Source organism: Hoplias malabaricus, chromosome Y (genome assembly GCF_029633855.1).
Source record: "Hoplias malabaricus isolate fHopMal1 chromosome Y, fHopMal1.hap1, whole genome shotgun sequence".
NCBI lineage: Eukaryota > Metazoa > Chordata > Actinopteri > Characiformes > Erythrinidae > Hoplias > Hoplias malabaricus.
In genome coordinates, this window is record NC_089820.1 from 33,604,307 (window position 1) to 33,622,909 (window position 18,603).

Here is an 18,603-nt window from a genome sequence, read left to right on the forward strand (position 1 = left end):
GGTTGGGATTTGGTCACCATACCTTACAACTAAATGTTGGTAGATTACGTCAATTTGACATCAGGATGTGACGTTTGGAAGATGTTGGATTTTGGTTGCATAACATCACTACTTAAAACCAACAAATTATCAATGTCTATTGATGTTAGAATGGCAGGTTGAACTGACGTTAAAATTCAGATGTTTATCAGACGTTGGGATTTGGTCACCATACCTTACAGCTTAATGTTGGTAATTTACATCCATTTGACATCAGGATGTGATGTTTGGAAGATGTTGGATTTTGGTTGCATAACATCACTACTTAAAACCAACAAATTATCAACGTCTATTGATGTTAAAATGGCAAATTGAACTGATGTTAAAATTCAGACGTTGGGATTTGGTCACCATACCTTACAGCTTAATGTTGGTAATTTATGTCAATTTGACATCAGGATGTGACATTTGAAAGATGTTGGATTTTGGTTGCATAACATCACAAAATAAAACCAACAAATTATCAACGTCTATTGATGTTAGAATGGCAGGTTGAACTGACGTTAAAATTCAGACATTTATCAGATGTTGGGATTTGGTCACCATACCTTACAGCTTAATGTTGGTAATTTACATCAATTTGACATCAGGATGTGACGTTTGGAAGATGTTGGATTTTGGTTACATAACATCACTACTTAAAACCAACAAATTATCAATGTCTATTGATGTTAGAATGGCAGGTTGAACTGACGTTAAAATTCAGATGTTTATCAGACATTGGGATTTGGTCACCATACCTTACAGCTTAATGTTGGTAATTTACATCAATTTGACATCAGGATGTGACATTTGAAAGATGTTGGATTTTGGTTGCATAACATCACTACTTAAAACCAACAAATTATCAATGTCTATTGATGTTAGAATGGCAGGTTGAACTGACGTTAAAACTCAGATGTTTATCAGACGTTGGGATTTGGTCACCATACCTTACAGCTTAATGTTGGTAATTTACGTCAATTTGACATCAGGATGTGACGTTTGGAAGATGTTGTATTTTGGTTACATAACATCACTACTCATAACCAACAAATTATCAATGTCTATTGGTGTTAGAATGGCAAGTTGAACTGACGTTAAAATTCAGATATTAATCAGAGGTTGGGATTTGGTCACCATACCTTACAGCTTAATGTTGGTAATTTACATCAATTTGACATCAGGATGTGACGTTTGCAAGATGTTGGATTTTGGTTACATAACATCACTACTTAAAACCAACAACTTATCAATGTCTATTGATGTTAGAATGGCAGGTTGAACTGACGTTAAAATTCAGATATTTATCAGACCTTGGGATTTGGTCACCATACCTTACAGCTTAATGTTGGTAATTTACATCAATTTGACATCAGGATGTGACGTTTGGAAGATGTTGGATTTTGGTTGCATAACATCACTACTTAAAACCAACAAATTATCAACGTCTATTGATGTTAGAATGGCAGGTTGAACTGACGTTAAAATTCAGACGTTAATCAGAGGTTGGGATTTGGTCACCATACCTTACAACTAAATGTTGGTAGATTACGTCAATTTGACATCAGGATGTGACGTTTGGAAGATGTTGGATTTTGGTTGCATAACATCACTACTTAAAACCAACAAATTATCAACGTCTATTGATGTTAGAATGGCAGGTTGAACTGACGTTAAAATTCAGATATTTATCAGACCTTGGGATTTGGTCACCATACCTTACAGCTTAATGTTGGTAATTTACATCAATTTGACATCAGGATGTGACGTTTGGAAGATGTTGGATTTTGGTTGCATAACATCACTACTTAAAACCAACAAATTATCAATGTCTATTGATGTTAGAATGGCAGGTTGAACTGACGTTAAAATTCAGATGTTTATCAGACGTTGGGATTTGGTCACCATACCTTACAGCTTAATGTTGGTAATTTACGTCCATTTGACATCAGGATGTGATGTTTGGAAGATGTTGGATTTTGGTTGCATAACATCACTACTTAAAACCAACAAATTATCAACGTCTATTGATGTTAAAATGGCAAATTGAACTGATGTTAAAATTCAGACGTTGGGAATTGGTCACCATACCTTACAGCTTAATGTTGGTAATTTATGTCAATTTGACATCAGGATGTGACATTTGAAAGATGTTGGATTTTGGTTGCATAACATCACAAAATAAAACCAACAAATTATCAACGTCTATTGATGTTAGAATGGCAGGTTGAACTGACGTTAAAATTCAGACATTTATCAGATGTTGGGATTTGGTCACCATACCTTACAGCTTAATGTTGGTAATTTACATCAATTTGACATCAGGATGTGACGTTTGGAAGATGTTGGATTTTGGTTACATAACATCACTACTTAAAACCAACAAATTATCAATGTCTATTGATGTTAGAATGGCAGGTTGAACTGACGTTAAAATTCAGATGTTTATCAGACATTGGGATTTGGTCACCATACCTTACAGCTTAATGTTGGTAATTTACATCAATTTGACATCAGGATGTGACATTTGAAAGATGTTGGATTTTGGTTGCATAACATCACAAAATAAAACCAACATATTATCAACGTCTATTGATGTTAGAATGGCAGGTTGAACTGACGGTAAAATTCAGACGTTAATCAGAGGTTGGGATTTGGTCACCATACCTTACAACTAAATGTTGGTAATTTACGTCAATTTGACATCAGGATGTGACGTTTGTAAGATGTTGGATTTTGGTTGCATAACATCACTATTTAAAACCAACAAATTATCAACGTCTATTGATGTTAGAATGGCAGGTTGATCTGACGTTAAAATTCAGGCGTTTATCAGACGTTGGGATTTGGTCACCATACCTTACAGCTTAATGCTGGTAATTTACATCAATTTGACATCAGGATGTGACGTTTGGAAGATGTTGGATTTTGGTTGCATAACATCACTACTTAAAACCAACAAATTATCAATGTCTATTGATGTTAGATTGGCAGGTTGAACTGACGCTAAAAGTCAGATGTTTATCAGACGTTGGGATTTGGTCACCATACCTTACAGCTTAATGTTGGTAATTTACGTCAATTTGACATCAGGATGTGACGTTTGGAAGATGTTGGATTTTGGTTGCATAACATCACTACTTAAAACCAACAAATTATCAACGTCTATTGATGTTAGAATGGCAGGTTGAACTGACGTTAAAATTCAGACATTTATCAGATGTTGGGATTTGGTCACCATACCTTACAGCTTAATGTTGGTAATTTACATCAATTTGACATCAGGATGTGACGTTTGGAAGATGTTGGATTTTGGTTACATAACATCACTACTTAAAACCAACAAATTATCAATGTCTATTGATGTTAGAATGGCAGGTTGAACTGACGTTAAAATTCAGATGTTTATCAGACATTGGGATTTGGTCACCATACCTTACAGCTTAATGTTGGTAATTTACATCAATTTGACATCAGGATGTGACATTTGAAAGATGTTGGATTTTGGTTGCATAACATCACAAAATAAAACCAACATATTATCAACGTCTATTGATGTTAGAATGGCAGGTTGAACTGACGTTAAAATTCAGACGTTAATCAGAGGTTGGGATTTGGTCACCATACCTTACAACTAAATGTTGGTAATTTACGTCAATTTGACATCAGGATGTGACGTTTGTAAGATGTTGGATTTTGGTTGCATAACATCACTATTTAAAACCAACAAATTATCAACGTCTATTGATGTTAGAATGGCAGGTTGATCTGACGTTAAAATTCAGGCGTTTATCAGACGTTGGGATTTGGTCACCATACCTTACAGCTTAATGCTGGTAATTTACATCAATTTGACATCAGGATGTGACGTTTGGAAGATGTTGGATTTTGGTTGCATAACATCACTACTTAAAACAAACAAATTATCAATGTCTATTGATGTTAGATTGGCAGGTTGAACTGACGCTAAAAGTCAGATGTTTATCAGACGTTGGGATTTGGTCACCATACCTTACAGCTTAATGTTGGTAATTTACGTCAATTTGACATCAGGATGTGACGTTTGGAAGATGTTGGATTTTGGTTGCATAACATCACTACTTAAAACCAACAAATTATCAACGTCTATTGATGTTAGAATGGCAGGTTGAACTGACGTTAAAATTCAGATATTTATCAGACCTTGGGATTTGGTCACCATACCTTACAGCTTAATGTTGGTAATTTACATCAATTTGACATCAGGATGTGACGTTTGGAAGATGTTGGATTTTGGTTGCATAACATCACTACTTAAAACCAACAAATTATCAATGTCTATTGATGTTAGAATGGCAGGTTGAACTGACGTTAAAATTCAGATGTTTATCAGACGTTGGGATTTGGTCACCATACCTTACAGCTTAATGTTGGTAATTTACGTCCATTTGACATCAGGATGTGATGTTTGGAAGATGTTGGATTTTGGTTACATAACATCACTACTCATAACCAACAAATTATCAATGTCTATTGGTGTTAGAATGGCAAGTTGAACTGACGTTAAAATTCAGACGTTAATCAGAGGTTGGGATTTGGTCACCATACCTTACAGCTTAATGTTGGTAATTTACAACAATTTGACATCAGGATGTGACGTTTGCAAGATGTTGGATTTTGGTTACATAACATCACTACTTAAAACCAACAACTTATCAATGTCTATTGATGTTAGAATGGCAGGTTGAACTGACGTTAAAATTCAGATGTTTATCAGACGTTGGGATTTGGTCACCATACCTTACAGCTTAATGTTGGTAATTTACGTCAATTTGACATCAGGATGTGACATTTGAAAGATGTTGGATTTTGGTTGCATAACATCACAAAATAAAACCAACAAATTATCAATGTCTATTGATGTTAGAATGGCAGGTTGAACTGACGTTAAAATTCAGACGTTAATCAGAGGTTGGGATTTGGTCACCATACCTTACAACTAAATGTTGGTAGATTACGTCAATTTGACATCAGGATGTGACGTTTGGAAGATGTTGGATTTTGGTTGCATAACATCACTACTTAAAACCAACAAATTATCAACGTCTATTGATGTTAGAATGGCAGGTTGAACTGACGTTAAAATTCAGATATTTATCAGACCTTGGGATTTGGTCACCATACCTTACAGCTTAATGTTGGTAATTTACATCAATTTGACATCAGGATGTGACGTTTGGAAGATATTGGATTTTGGTTGCATAACATCACTACTTAAAACCAACAAATTATCAATGTCTATTGATGTTAGAATGGCAGGTTGAACTGACGTTAAAATTCAGATGTTTATCAGACGTTGGGATTTGGTCACCATACCTTACAGCTTAATGTTGGTAATTTACGTCCATTTGACATCAGGATGTGATGTTTGGAAGATGTTGGATTTTGGTTGCATAACATCACTACTTAAAACCAACAAATTATCAACGTCTATTGATGTTAAAATGGCAAATTGAACTGATGTTAAAATTCAGACGTTGGGATTTGGTCACCATACCTTACAGCTTAATGTTGGTAATTTATGTCAATTTGACATCAGGATGTGACATTTGAAAGATGTTGGATTTTGGTTGCATAACATCACAAAATAAAACCAACAAATTATCAACGTCTATTGATGTTAGAATGGCAGGTTGAACTGACGTTAAAATTCAGACATTTATCAGATGTTGGGATTTGGTCACCATACCTTACAGCTTAATGTTGGTAATTTACATCAATTTGACATCAGGATGTGACGTTTGGAAGATGTTGGATTTTGGTTACATAACATCACTACTTAAAACCAACAAATTATCAATGTCTATTGATGTTAGAATGGCAGGTTGAACTGACGTTAAAATTCAGATGTTTATCAGACATTGGGATTTGGTCACCATACCTTACAGCTTAATGTTGGTAATTTACATCAATTTGACATCAGGATGTGACATTTGAAAGATGTTGGATTTTGGTTGCATAACATCACAAAATAAAACCAACATATTATCAACGTCTATTGATGTTAGAATGGCAGGTTGAACTGACGTTAAAATTCAGACGTTAATCAGAGGTTGGGATTTGGTCACCATACCTTACAACTAAATGTTGGTAATTTACGTCAATTTGACATCAGGATGTGACGTTTGTAAGATGTTGGATTTTGGTTGCATAACATCACTATTTAAAACCAACAAATTATCAACGTCTATTGATGTTAGAATGGCAGGTTGATCTGACGTTAAAATTCAGGCGTTTATCAGACGTTGGGATTTGGTCACCATACCTTACAGCTTAATGCTGGTAATTTACATCAATTTGACATCAGGATGTGACGTTTGGAAGATGTTGGATTTTGGTTGCATAACATCACTACTTAAAACCAACAAATTATCAATGTCTATTGATGTTAGATTGGCAGGTTGAACTGACGCTAAAAGTCAGATGTTTATCAGACGTTGGGATTTGGTCACCATACCTTACAGCTTAATGTTGGTAATTTATGTCAATTTGACATCAGGATGTGACGTTTGGAAGATGTTGGATTTTGGTTGCATAACATCACTACTTAAAACCAACAAATTATCAACGTCTATTGATGTTAGAATGGCAGGTTGAACTGACATTAAAATTCAGACATTTATCAGGCGTTGGGATTTGGTCACCATACCATACAGCTTAATGTTGGTAATTTACATCAATTTGACATCAGGATGTGACGTTTGGAAGATGTTTTATTTTGGTTACATAACATCACTACTTAAAACCAACAAATTATCAATGTCTATTGATGTTAGAATGGCAGGTTGAACTGACGTTAAAACTCAGATGTTTATCAGACGTTGGGATTTGGTCACCATACCTTACAGCTTAATGTTGGTAATTTACGTCAATTTGACATCAGGATGTGACGTTTGGAAGATGTTGTATTTTGGTTACATAACATCACTACTCATAACCAACAAATTATCAATGTCTATTGGTGTTAGAATGGCAAGTTGAACTGACGTTAAAATTCAGACGTTAATCAGAGGTTGGGATTTGGTCACCATACCTTACAGCTTAATGTTGGTAATTTACATCAATTTGACATCAGGATGTGACGCTTGCAAGATGTTGGATTTTGGTTACATAACATCACTACTTAAAACCAACAACTTATCAATGTCTATTGATGTTAGAATGGCAGGTTGAACTGACGTTAAAATTCAGATGTTTATCAGACGTTGGGATTTGGTCACCATACCTTACAGCTTAATGTTGGTAATTTACGTCAATTTGACATCAGGATGTGACATTTGAAAGATGTTGGATTTTGGTTGCATAACATCACAAAATAAAACCAACAAATTATCAATGTCTATTTATGTTAGAATGGCAGGTTGAACTGACGTTAAAATTCAGACGTTAATCAGAGGTTGGGATTTGGTCACCATACCTTACAACTAAATGTTGGTAGATTACGTCAATTTGACATCAGGATGTGACGTTTGGAAGATGTTGGATTTTGGTTGCATAACATCACTACTTAAAACCAACAAATTATCAACGTCTATTGATGTTAGAATGGCAGGTTGAACTGACGTTAAAATTCAGATATTTATCAGACCTTGGGATTTGGTCACCATACCTTACAGCTTAATGTTGGTAATTTACATCAATTTGACATCAGGATGTGACGTTTGGAAGATGTTGGATTTTGGTTGCATAACATCACTACTTAAAACCAACAAATTATCAATGTCTATTGATGTTAGAATGGCAGGTTGAACTGACGTTAAAATTCAGATGTTTATCAGACGTTGGGATTTGGTCACTATACCTTACAGCTTAATGTTGGTAATTTACGTCCATTTGACATCAGGATGTGATGTTTGGAAGATGTTGGATTTTGGTTGCATAACATCACTACTTAAAACCAACAAATTATCAACGTCTATTGATGTTAAAATGGCAAATTGAACTGATGTTAAAATTCAGACGTTGGGATTTGGTCACCATACCTTACAGCTTAATGTTGGTAATTTATGTCAATTTGACATCAGGATGTGACATTTGAAAGATGTTGGATTTTGGTTGCATAACATCACAAAATAAAACCAACAAATTATCAACGTCTATTGATGTTAGAATGGCAGGTTGAACTGACATTAAAATTCAGACATTTATCAGGCGTTGGGATTTGGTCACCATACCATACAGCTTAATGTTGGTAATTTACATCAATTTGACATCAGGATGTGACGTTTGGAAGATGTTGGATTTTGGTTACATAACATCACTACTTAAAACCAACAAATTATCAATGTCTATTGATGTTAGAATGGCAGGTTGAACTGACGTTAAAACTCAGATGTTTATCAGACGTTGGGATTTGGTCACCATACCTTACAGCTTAATTTTGGTAATTTACGTCAATTTGACATCAGGATGTGACGTTTGGAAGATGTTGTATTTTGGTTACATAACATCACTACTCATAACCAACAAATTATCAATGTCTATTGGTGTTAGAATGGCAAGTTGAACTGACGTTAAAATTCAGACGTTAATCAGAGGTTGGGATTTGGTCACCATACCTTACAGCTTAATGTTGGTAATTTACAACAATTTGACATCAGGATGTGACGTTTGCAAGATGTTGGATTTTGGTTACATAACATCACTACTTAAAACCAACAACTTATCAATGTCTATTGATGTTAGAATGGCAGGTTGAACTGACGTTAAAATTCAGATGTTTATCAGACGTTGGGATTTGGTCACCATACCTTACAGCTTAATGTTGGTAATTTACGTCAATTTGACATCAGGATGTGACATTTGAAAGATGTTGGATTTTGTTTGCATAACATCACAAAATAAAACCAACAAATTATCAATGTCTATTGATGTTAGAATGGCAGGTTGAACTGACGTTAAAATTCAGACGTTAATCAGAGGTTGGGATTTGGTCACCATACCTTACAACTAAATGTTGGTAATTTACATCAATTTGACATCAGGATGTGACGTTTGGAAGATGTTGGATTTTGGTTGCATAACATCACTACTTAAAACCAACAAATTATCAACGTCTATTGATGTTAGAATGGCAGGTTGAACTGATGTTAAAATTCAGATATTTATCAGACCTTGGGATTTGGTCACCATACCTTACAGCTTAATGTTGGTAATTTACATCAATTTGACATCAGGATGTGACGTTTGGAAGATGTTGGATTTTGGTTGCATAACATCACTACTTAAAACCAACAAATTATCAATGTCTATTGATGTTAGAATGGCAGGTTGAACTGACGTTAAAATTCAGATGTTTATCAGACGTTGGGATTTGGTCACCATACCTTACAGCTTAATGTTGGTAATTTACGTCAATTTGACATCAGGATGTGACATTTGAAAGATGTTGGATTTTGGTTGCATAACATCACAAAATAAAACCAACAAATTATCAACGTCTATTGATGTTAGAATGGCAGGTTGAACTGACGTTAAAATTCAGATGTTTATCAGACTTTGGGATTTGGTCACCATACCTTACAGCTTAATGTTGGTAATTTACGTCAATTTGACATCAGGATGTGACATTTGAAAGATGTTGGATTTTGGTTGCATAACATCACTACTTAAAACCAACAAATTATCAACGTCGATTGATGTTAGAATGGCAAGTTGAACTGACGTTAAAATTCAGACGTTAATCAGAGGTTGGGATTTGGTCACCATACCTTACAGCTTAATGTTGGTAATTTACATCAATTTGACATCAGGATGTGACGTTTGCAAGATGTTGGATTTTGGTTACATAACATCACTACTTAAAACCAACAAATTATCAATGTCTATTGATGTTAGAATGGCAGGTTGAACTGACGTTAAATTTCAGACGTTAATCAGAGGTTGGGATTTGGTCACCATACCTTACAGCTTAATGTTGGTAATTTACGTCAATTTGACATCAGGATGTGACATTTGACAGATGTTGGATTTTGGTTGCATAACATCACAAAATAAAACCAACAAATTGTCAACGTCTATTGATGTTAGAATGGCAGGTTGAACTGACTTTAAAATTCAGACGTTAATCAGAGGTTGGGATTTGGTCACCATACCTTACAACTAAATGTTGGTAATTTACGTCAATTTGACATCAGGATGTGACGTTTGGAAGATGTTGGATTTTGGTTGAATAACATCACTACTTAAAACCAACAAATTATCAACGTCTATTGATGTTAGAATGGCAGGTTGAACTGACGTTAAAATTCAGACGTTAATCAGACGTTGGGATTTGGTCACCATACCATACAGCTTAATGTTGGTAATTTACATAAATTTGACATCAGGATGTGTTGTTTGGAAGATGTTGGATTTTGGTTACATAACATCACTACTTAAAACCAACAAATTATCAATGTCTATTGATGTTAGAATGGCAGGTTGAACTGACGTTAAAATTCAGACATTTATCAGATGTTGGGATTTGGTCACCATACCTTACAGCTTAATGTTGGTAATTTACATCAATTTGACATCAGGATGTGACGTTTGGAAGATGTTGGATTTTGGTTACATAACATCACTACTTAAAACCAACAAATTATCAATGTCTATTGATGTTAGAATGGCAGGTTGAACTGACGTTAAAATTCAGATGTTTATCAGACATTGGGATTTGGTCACCATACCTTACAGCTTAATGTTGGTAATTTACATCAATTTGACATCAGGATGTGACATTTGAAAGATGTTGGATTTTGGTTGCATAACATCACAAAATAAAACCAACATATTATCAACGTCTATTGATGTTAGAATGGCAGGTTGAACTGACGTTAAAATTCAGACGTTAATCAGAGGTTGGGATTTGGTCACCATACCTTACAGCTTAATGTTGGTAATTTACGTCAATTTGACATCAGGATGTGACGTTTGGAAGATGTTGGATTTTGGTTGCATAACATCACTACTTAAAACCAACAAATTATCAACGTCTATTGATGTTAGAATGGCAGGTTGAACTGACATTAAAATTCAGACATTTATCAGGCGTTGGGATTTAGTCACCATACCATACAGCTTAATGTTGGTAATTTACATCAATTTGACATCAGGATGTGACGTTTGGAAGATGTTGGATTTTGGTTACATAACATCACTACTTAAAACCAACAAATTATCAATGTCTATTGATGTTAGAATGGCAGGTTGAACTGACGTTAAAACTCAGATGTTTATCAGACGTTGGGATTTGGTCACCATACCTTACAGCTTAATTTTGGTAATTTACGTCAATTTGACATCAGGATGTGACGTTTGGAAGATGTTGTATTTTGGTTACATAACATCACTACTCATAACCAACAAATTATCAATGTCTATTGGTGTTAGAATGGCAAGTTGAACTGACGTTAAAATTCAGACGTTAATCAGAGGTTGGGATTTGGTCACCATACCTTACAGCTTAATGTTGGTAATTTACAACAATTTGACATCAGGATGTGACGTTTGCAAGATGTTGGATTTTGGTTACATAACATCACTACTTAAAACCAACAACTTATCAATGTCTATTGATGTTAGAATGGCAGGTTGAACTGACGTTAAAATTCAGATGTTTATCAGACGTTGGGATTTGGTCACCATACCTTACAGCTTAATGTTGGTAATTTACGTCAATTTGACATCAGGATGTGACATTTGAAAGATGTTGGATTTTGTTTGCATAACATCACAAAATAAAACCAACAAATTATCAATGTCTATTGATGTTAGAATGGCAGGTTGAACTGACGTTAAAATTCAGACGTTAATCAGAGGTTGGGATTTGGTCACCATACCTTACAACTAAATGTTGGTAATTTACATCAATTTGACATCAGGATGTGACGTTTGGAAGATGTTGGATTTTGGTTGCATAACATCACTACTTAAAACCAACAAATTATCAACGTCGATTGATGTTAGAATGGCAAGTTGAACTGACGTTAAAATTCAGACGTTAATCAGAGGTTGGGATTTGGTCACCATACCTTACAGCTTAATGTTGGTAATTTACATCAATTTGACATCAGGATGTGACGTTTGGAAGATGTTGGATTTTGGTTACATAACATCACTACTTAAAACCAACAAATTATCAATGTCTATTGATGTTAGAATGGCAGGTTGAACTGACGTTAAAATTCAGATGTTTATCAGACATTGGGATTTGGTCACCATACCTTACAGCTTAATGTTGGTAATTTACATCAATTTGACATCAGGATGTGACATTTGAAAGATGTTGGATTTTGGTTGCATAACATCACAAAATAAAACCAACATATTATCAACGTCTATTGATGTTAGAATGGCAGGTTGAACTGACGTTAAAATTCAGACGTTAATCAGAGGTTGGGATTTGGTCACCATACCTTACAGCTTAATGTTGGTAATTTACGTCAATTTGACATCAGGATGTGACGTTTGGAAGATGTTGGATTTTGGTTGCATAACATCACTACTTAAAACCAACAAATTATCAACGTCTATTGATGTTAGAATGGCAGGTTGAACTGACATTAAAATTCAGACATTTATCAGGCGTTGGGATTTGGTCACCATACCATACAGCTTAATGTTGGTAATTTACATCAATTTGACATCAGGATGTGACGTTTGGAAGATGTTGGATTTTGGTTACATAACATCACTACTTAAAACCAACAAATTATCAATGTCTATTGATGTTAGAATGGCAGGTTGAACTGACGTTAAAACTCAGATGTTTATCAGACGTTGGGATTTGGTCACCATACCTTACAGCTTAATTTTGGTAATTTACGTCAATTTGACATCAGGATGTGACGTTTGGAAGATGTTGTATTTTGGTTACATAACATCACTACTCATAACCAACAAATTATCAATGTCTATTGGTGTTAGAATGGCAAGTTGAACTGACGTTAAAATTCAGACGTTAATCAGAGGTTGGGATTTGGTCACCATACCTTACAGCTTAATGTTGGTAATTTACAACAATTTGACATCAGGATGTGACGTTTGCAAGATGTTGGATTTTGGTTACATAACATCACTACTTAAAACCAACAACTTATCAATGTCTATTGATGTTAGAATGGCAGGTTGAACTGACGTTAAAATTCAGATGTTTATCAGACGTTGGGATTTGGTCACCATACCTTACAGCTTAATGTTGGTAATTTACGTCAATTTGACATCAGGATGTGACATTTGAAAGATGTTGGATTTTGTTTGCATAACATCACAAAATAAAACCAACAAATTATCAATGTCTATTGATGTTAGAATGGCAGGTTGAACTGACGTTAAAATTCAGACGTTAATCAGAGGTTGGGATTTGGTCACCATACCTTACAACTAAATGTTGGTAATTTACATCAATTTGACATCAGGATGTGACGTTTGGAAGATGTTGGATTTTGGTTGCATAACATCACTACTTAAAACCAACAAATTATCAACGTCGATTGATGTTAGAATGGCAAGTTGAACTGACGTTAAAATTCAGACGTTAATCAGAGGTTGGGATTTGGTCACCATACCTTACAGCTTAATGTTGGTAATTTACATCAATTTGACATCAGGATGTGACGTTTGGAAGATGTTGGATTTTGGTTACATAACATCACTACTTAAAACCAACAAATTATCAATGTCTATTGATGTTAGAATGGCAGGTTGAACTGACGTTAAAATTCAGACATTTATCAGATGTTGGGATTTGGTCACCATACCTTACAGCTTAATGTTGGTAATTTACATCAATTTGACATCAGGATGTGACGTTTGGAAGATGTTGGATTTTGGTTACATAACATCACTACTTAAAACCAACAAATTATCAATGTCTATTGATGTTAGAATGGCAGGTTGAACTGACGTTAAAATTCAGATGTTTATCAGACATTGGGATTTGGTCACCATACCTTACAGCTTAATGTTGGTAATTTACATCAATTTGACATCAGGATGTGACATTTGAAAGATGTTGGATTTTGGTTGCATAACATCACAAAATAAAACCAACATATTATCAACGTCTATTGATGTTAGAATGGCAGGTTGAACTGACGTTAAAATTCAGACGTTAATCAGAGGTTGGGATTTGGTCACCATACCTTACAGCTTAATGTTGGTAATTTACGTCAATTTGACATCAGGATGTGACGTTTGGAAGATGTTGGATTTTGGTTGCATAACATCACTACTTAAAACCAACAAATTATCAACGTCTATTGATGTTAGAATGGCAGGTTGAACTGACATTAAAATTCAGACATTTATCAGGCGTTGGGATTTGGTCACCATACCATACAGCTTAATGTTGGTAATTTACATCAATTTGACATCAGGATGTGACGTTTGGAAGATGTTGGATTTTGGTTACATAACATCACTACTTAAAACCAACAAATTATCAATGTCTATTGATGTTAGAATGGCAGGTTGAACTGACGTTAAAACTCAGATGTTTATCAGACGTTGGGATTTGGTCACCATACCTTACAGCTTAATTTTGGTAATTTACGTCAATTTGACATCAGGATGTGACGTTTGGAAGATGTTGTATTTTGGTTACATAACATCACTACTCATAACCAACAAATTATCAATGTCTATTGGTGTTAGAATGGCAAGTTGAACTGACGTTAAAATTCAGACGTTAATCAGAGGTTGGGATTTGGTCACCATACCTTACAGCTTAATGTTGGTAATTTACAACAATTTGACATCAGGATGTGACGTTTGCAAGATGTTGGATTTTGGTTACATAACATCACTACTTAAAACCAACAACTTATCAATGTCTATTGATGTTAGAATGGCAGGTTGAACTGACGTTAAAATTCAGATGTTTATCAGACGTTGGGATTTGGTCACCATACCTTACAGCTTAATGTTGGTAATTTACGTCAATTTGACATCAGGATGTGACATTTGAAAGATGTTGGATTTTGTTTGCATAACATCACAAAATAAAACCAACAAATTATCAATGTCTATTGATGTTAGAATGGCAGGTTGAACTGACGTTAAAATTCAGACGTTAATCAGAGGTTGGGATTTGGTCACCATACCTTACAACTAAATGTTGGTAATTTACATCAATTTGACATCAGGATGTGACGTTTGGAAGATGTTGGATTTTGGTTGCATAACATCACTACTTAAAACCAACAAATTATCAACGTCGATTGATGTTAGAATGGCAAGTTGAACTGACGTTAAAATTCAGACGTTAATCAGAGGTTGGGATTTGGTCACCATACCTTACAGCTTAATGTTGGTAATTTACATCAATTTGACATCAGGATGTGACGTTTGGAAGATGTTGGATTTTGGTTACATAACATCACTACTTAAAACCAACAAATTATCAATGTCTATTGATGTTAGAATGGCAGGTTGAACTGACGTTAAAATTCAGATGTTTATCAGACATTGGGATTTGGTCACCATACCTTACAGCTTAATGTTGGTAATTTACATCAATTTGACATCAGGATGTGACATTTGAAAGATGTTGGATTTTGGTTGCATAACATCACAAAATAAAACCAACATATTATCAACGTCTATTGATGTTAGAATGGCAGGTTGAACTGACGTTAAAATTCAGACGTTAATCAGAGGTTGGGATTTGGTCACCATACCTTACAGCTTAATGTTGGTAATTTACGTCAATTTGACATCAGGATGTGACGTTTGGAAGATGTTGGATTTTGGTTGCATAACATCACTACTTAAAACCAACAAATTATCAACGTCTATTGATGTTAGAATGGCAGGTTGAACTGACATTAAAATTCAGACATTTATCAGGCGTTGGGATTTGGTCACCATACCATACAGCTTAATGTTGGTAATTTACATCAATTTGACATCAGGATGTGACGTTTGGAAGATGTTGGATTTTGGTTACATAACATCACTACTTAAAACCAACAAATTATCAATGTCTATTGATGTTAGAATGGCAGGTTGAACTGACGTTAAAACTCAGATGTTTATCAGACGTTGGGATTTGGTCACCATACCTTACAGCTTAATTTTGGTAATTTACGTCAATTTGACATCAGGATGTGACGTTTGGAAGATGTTGTATTTTGGTTACATAACATCACTACTCATAACCAACAAATTATCAATGTCTATTGGTGTTAGAATGGCAAGTTGAACTGACGTTAAAATTCAGACGTTAATCAGAGGTTGGGATTTGGTCACCATACCTTACAGCTTAATGTTGGTAATTTACAACAATTTGACATCAGGATGTGACGTTTGCAAGATGTTGGATTTTGGTTACATAACATCACTACTTAAAACCAACAACTTATCAATGTCTATTGATGTTAGAATGGCAGGTTGAACTGACGTTAAAATTCAGATGTTTATCAGACGTTGGGATTTGGTCACCATACCTTACAGCTTAATGTTGGTAATTTACGTCAATTTGACATCAGGATGTGACATTTGAAAGATGTTGGATTTTGTTTGCATAACATCACAAAATAAAACCAACAAATTATCAATGTCTATTGATGTTAGAATGGCAGGTTGAACTGACGTTAAAATTCAGACGTTAATCAGAGGTTGGGATTTGGTCACCATACCTTACAACTAAATGTTGGTAATTTACATCAATTTGACATCAGGATGTGACGTTTGGAAGATGTTGGATTTTGGTTGCATAACATCACTACTTAAAACCAACAAATTATCAACGTCGATTGATGTTAGAATGGCAAGTTGAACTGACGTTAAAATTCAGACGTTAATCAGAGGTTGGGATTTGGTCACCATACCTTACAGCTTAATGTTGGTAATTTACATCAATTTGACATCAGGATGTGACGTTTGGAAGATGTTGGATTTTGGTTACATAACATCACTACTTAAAACCAACAAATTATCAATGTCTATTGATGTTAGAATGGCAGGTTGAACTGACGTTAAAATTCAGACATTTATCAGATGTTGGGATTTGGTCACCATACCTTACAGCTTAATGTTGGTAATTTACATCAATTTGACATCAGGATGTGACGTTTGGAAGATGTTGGATTTTGGTTACATAACATCACTACTTAAAACCAACAAATTATCAATGTCTATTGATGTTAGAATGGCAGGTTGAACTGACGTTAAAATTCAGATGTTTATCAGACATTGGGATTTGGTCACCATACCTTACAGCTTAATGTTGGTAATTTACATCAATTTGACATCAGGATGTGACATTTGAAAGATGTTGGATTTTGGTTGCATAACATCACAAAATAAAACCAACATATTATCAACGTCTATTGATGTTAGAATGGCAGGTTGAACTGACGTTAAAATTCAGACGTTAATCAGAGGTTGGGATTTGGTCACCATACCTTACAGCTTAATGTTGGTAATTTACATCAATTTGACATCAGGATGTGACGTTTGGAAGATGTTGGATTTTGGTTACATAACATCACTACTTAAAACCAACAAATTATCAATGTCTATTGATGTTAGAATGGCAGGTTGAACTGACGTTAAAATTCAGATGTTTATCAGACATTGGGATTTGGTCACCATACCTTACAGCTTAATGTTGGTAATTTACATCAATTTGACATCAGGATGTGACATTTGAAAGATGTTGGATTTTGGTTGCATAACATCACAAAATAAAACCAACATATTATCAACGTCTATTGATGTTAGAATGGCAGGTTGAACTGACGTTAAAATTCAGACGTTAATCAGAGGTTGGGATTTGGTCACCATACCTTACAGCTTAATGTTGGTAATTTACGTCAATTTGACATCAGGATGTGACGTTTGGAAGATGTTGGATTTTGGTTGCATAACATCACTACTTAAAACCAACAAATTATCAACGTCTATTGATGTTAGAATGGCAGGTTGAACTGACATTAAAATTCAGACATTTATCAGGCGTTGGGATTTGGTCACCATACCATACAGCTTAATGTTGGTAATTTACATCAATTTGACATCAGGATGTGACGTTTGGAAGATGTTGGATTTTGGTTACATAACATCACTACTTAAAACCAACAAATTATCAATGTCTATTGATGTTAGAATGGCAGGTTGAACTGACGTTAAAACTCAGATGTTTATCAGACGTTGGGATTTGGTCACCATACCTTACAGCTTAATTTTGGTAATTTACGTCAATTTGACATCAGGATGTGACGTTTGGAAGATGTTGTATTTTGGTTACATAACATCACTACTCATAACCAACAAATTATCAATGTCTATTGGTGTTAGAATGGCAAGTTGAACTGACGTTAAAATTCAGACGTTAATCAGAGGTTGGGATTTGGTCACCATACCTTACAGCTTAATGTTGGTAATTTACAACAATTTGACATCAGGATGTGACGTTTGCAAGATGTTGGATTTTGGTTACATAACATCACTACTTAAAACCAACAACTTATCAATGTCTATTGATGTTAGAATGGCAGGTTGAACTGACGTTAAAATTCAGATGTTTATCAGACGTTGGGATTTGGTCACCATACC